The sequence below is a fragment of the Heliangelus exortis genome, chromosome 1 (assembly GCF_036169615.1).
Source record: "Heliangelus exortis chromosome 1, bHelExo1.hap1, whole genome shotgun sequence".
Classification (NCBI taxonomy): Eukaryota; Metazoa; Chordata; class Aves; order Apodiformes; family Trochilidae; genus Heliangelus; species Heliangelus exortis.
The window spans coordinates 31459814-31464081 of record NC_092422.1 but is presented as its reverse complement, the minus strand read 5'-3'; positions in this window follow the sequence as shown (position 1 = coordinate 31464081).

Sequence of the window (4268 nt, the reverse complement as noted above, 5' to 3'; positions counted from 1 at the left end):
AAGCAGCACACTCAGATGTCTCCTTCCAGTGACACCTGCTGCCATAGGTTGATCCACCAGTGGTATAGCAGCATTGTCCATATATTTCCCTTCCAACATAATACACAGATCGAAGGCAGAGAGATGTATGTAGGATATGGCTGTGTACCACTGCTTCCAAGGAATTACAAGTAACAGGCAGAAGATAAAAAAGTTTGAGATCTGCTGAATTTGGGACTGAGTCACCACTTTCCTGCCTGATTGCCAGGGAAGAGCAATGTTTTAAAGCCAGCTTTGCCCTCACCCGTGGCCCAAGGCCAAGTACAACCCAATAGGCCTGGAGAATGCTGGCCGGTGGCAGGAGCCATTCCCAAAAGACTCAAAAGAACAGTTGCTCATGCAGCTTCCCCCACTTTATTTTCTTCCCTGTACGTGGCTAACAGCTTGCAAACTGGCAGCAACCCAGCAAGCAGAGGGGAAGACAAGATTCCTGCTAGACACACACATTCACCCTCACACGTGCTTACTTTTACTAACAGTAGTGTTATGATTCCTTAGTTGTCATCTCTCCAAACACAGCTGAGCTACAAAGCGACATTTTGTCCTATCAGAAGAACTCTTAGTCCCACAAAATTGTAGGTTTTCTGGCAGTATAAAATAAGATCATGGCTGCAGGCTCTGTATGTGGTGCACACTTGTGCCATTGGTGTCTGCTCGCAGGGAGCAACTGTTGTGCAGTCACAAAAGCGCAAAGAAAGAAAGGGAAGAAATCAAATATTTACAGGAGGAAAAGTGAGCCTACCCCACATGGTACAAATTTAGGGATGCATTGTAGCTATATTATACGCACATAGCTACTGAAACAGTTTCTAACAGAATGTTTACACAGTTGTCTAGAAGCATATTGTTTGCCTACTTTTCAAAGAAAATTTATATGCAGCACACGTAGCAGCATGCACGAAAATTCAGACAAAAAAAACAGATGCGTACAACAATCCCCAGGCAGCTCTTGCTGCTCTTTATTGTTTGTTCCTCAGAAGTACCTAGGAAAGAGGAGGAAGGTAGCAGGTCCTTGTGCCAGGTGCTGTACTACCCCAAAATAAAACACAGGTATTTCCCTTGAGTCTCCGTTTAAGACAACATACAATAAATGAATGTAACAGAGAGAGAGGGGCTTACATAGGGGAATGAATACTAAGAAAGTTTATATGTGCCAGCTCTATGCTCTCCTGTGTCAGATAATTGAATACATGATGCAAATAAATCCGAGTCTCCTACTGAAGGCAACAAGTTAGCTGTAGTCAGCTGGCAATTTATCAAGAGATTCACAAAGAAATTTATGAGAAGATTTGAAGGAGCACAGAGAAGCTGATAGATGTTTGGAGAGGACATCTGAGAGAAAAGTGTGAGTGTGGGAGAAAGGGAAGGGTGTGGCATTTGGGAACAGGAGGGTTAAGGATGTTAGCATCACTTAGGCAGCAAAGCAGGGAGATTCAGGTAACAGTTGCTGAGAAGAAAGGGTGTGAAAGCCCTGGACCAAAGAATAAAGAGCTTGTATCTAGCTTTTTAAAGTGATGATCTGACCAAGATGAACTGCAAAAAGCATAAGAAGATGAATTTGTCACTGCACTTTGAACAGACCAGGGGGAGCAAGATCAGTGAGTGTCAGGAAAGTCTGCGTGACAAGGGTCAGAATGAAACTTACATCACTGCAGGCAAAAGCCACACCAAGAAACATTCTTCATGCACCAAACCAGTAACAGGCCATACCGGGAGGCATTTGGGTGAGGTCTTCTCCATGTCCAAAGAGGAAGGAGAGGAGGAAGCATCCCACAAACAAAGCAGAGGCAACACTAGATACAGGAGAGGGGGCAACAGGGACGGAGAGCACAGCCTGCCCAAGGTTGTGTGCTCTGTGCTGTGGTCAGTTCAAGAGCACAGTTTGAACACCCAGCTCTACTGAACCACCTTCATGCAAGGCCTGAAAGGGCAAGTCTAAGGCAAGAAGTGAGAAGACAAATTATTCCTTCTTCTTGAAGTGCTCCTTTGCAGGAGGTCCCTCTCCCACAGTCGTTGCAAGGATCAGAGCTGAGTCTCCTACCTCAGGTGCTTCAAGTTAGGTGGTGTGAAAACCACTCATCAATGAAATTGCACCAAAGTCCCTGTACTGCAGTTCTTTCAGTCACCACACAGACAGATGTCCTCTCCTCCAGGCTCTGTGGCACATACTATTTATGTTCAATATTGTTTATATACCCCAAAAACCTCCATAGGGAGATGCCAAATCAATAGGCCAAGAGCTGAAATATAGTCATTTTCTGCCTTTATTTTTCTGGGTTTTTTACGGGCAATGGTCTTTTTACAGCTCTGCAAAACCTCTTGTAATATTAGCAGAAGTAGTGCCAGGGCCCAGGGGCACTTCTGTGCCTCACTGCTCATCCTCCCTGCCCTTCTCCCTGGGGCTCCCCCCACCCTGCCCACAACCCCCAGGGCTGCCAGTCCCTGCCCTGTGATGCTGTAGCAGGGCTGATCCCCAGCTCCCCGCAGCTCTCCCCGACCATGGACCTTTCTGAGCCAGGCCCACCTACAGGCCCATGTCCCATCATGGCCATGGCCTGTCCCCATCCTCAGGGAGATTCCCAGTGCCCAGAGAAGGAGCTTCCCTGCTGTTTCCCCAGCTGACCCACTCCTTACAACCCTGGCTGCCAGAACCTTGATAGACCCATGGGGATGGTCTGCTGCACCCTGGCACCAGCTGCTTGAGAAATACTAGTACAGAACAAAAATCAAAAGACAAGCTCGTCCTGGTTAGGACAGAAACATCCTTGACCCAGCCCCTCTGTGGAAGATATTTCAAGGTTTTATAAGTTCAGGAATGTTTCTGCTTTCCTTTCAGTACTGTGCTACCAAGCTCTACCTCAACTGTGTTTTATCTCCTCTGCAGTGACATTGTGTGGTACCCTGAAGAGATGGCCATTGCCCACCTCTGGGATTCCCACCTCTGGGAAGTCCACTAAAGCCCTGTGCCAGGCCACACAGGGTCTGGGTCACACCACAACAGAGAGCAGTGAGTAGCTATGGTATCATCACCACCACCATGGAAGCCTCCTGTCCAGGCTGACTGCTGTTCCCAAAGAGGAGAAAGTGAGACCATAAGGACCTGTTCCCAGTAAGGACTGAACAGTCACAGTCAGTTCACCAGAATCCATCACATCCATGCTTACACCAGCTCCCTCCCTAAATGGTGGTGAGCTGAAGAGTCTCAAGGCCCATGCTGTCAGCATTTCTTGAGAAGTGCAGAGCTGCTCACCTTTCATGAGACATGCACACAGATGCAGAGGGAAAAAATATTTTTCTCCAGTATTTTTTTTCCTCTCTTAGACAAATCCATACTTGGGCAGTTACAGCTCATTCACGCAGCAGCTCTGCCTGTGCTGACCAATCAGATTACTGCACCAGTGCCTTCATGGTTTTCAAATTCATTTCACCATTTTCCAAGAAGCTGATACCTGATAACTGGCTTCAAAATATGTCATCAGTTCATCAGCCTTTGATGCCTTCAGTGATGTCTCAGCTTTGTGGAGAAATAGCTGGTTACCCTAACCAGCCTAGATAATTCTGTCTCAGGAAATAAAGATTCTCTTATGTACTTGCTGACATACTGATTCACACCTTTGTGTTTTTCCCAGAGCTGGTTAAACACATGCAGCCCAAGTGAATGAAATGATCTGGTATCAAACATTTGGTGCCCTGGCTTCTTGTTGCAGCTCCAAAGTTATATATTTGTCACAAGCAGCTTTACATGGCTCTGTAGCACAATGGAAGTTCCTCTAAATACTGTTTTATTAAAACAAAACCAATCACTGCATATGCATTGATTTGCTTATCAGAGGACATAGATATGATTGCATAGATGACATAAGAAAATGGACCACTTGCTTTCTTCATTATTGTGGAGCTCTGAACTTCAGTATTTCAGCTTGCTGACATGACAAAGGTAAGACATTGATACAGTGAACACACTGAAAAACTATTACACAACGCTTATTTAAAGACAAAAAAACAAAACAGAAAAAAAACACCCCAAACCAAAATAAATCCAGCTCGTGTGACCAGACTTCTGTTTTCCACAAGGCCTCTTACCTTTCTGTGAGACAGAATTACCCAGGGAATAAACTGGACCCTACATTGACAAGTCTCTCAGGAATCCAATTAAAGAATGGCAAAAATGTTCAATAGAGTCACATTAAATAACATGGCCATTTATTGCAAATGGCATTACATTGCCA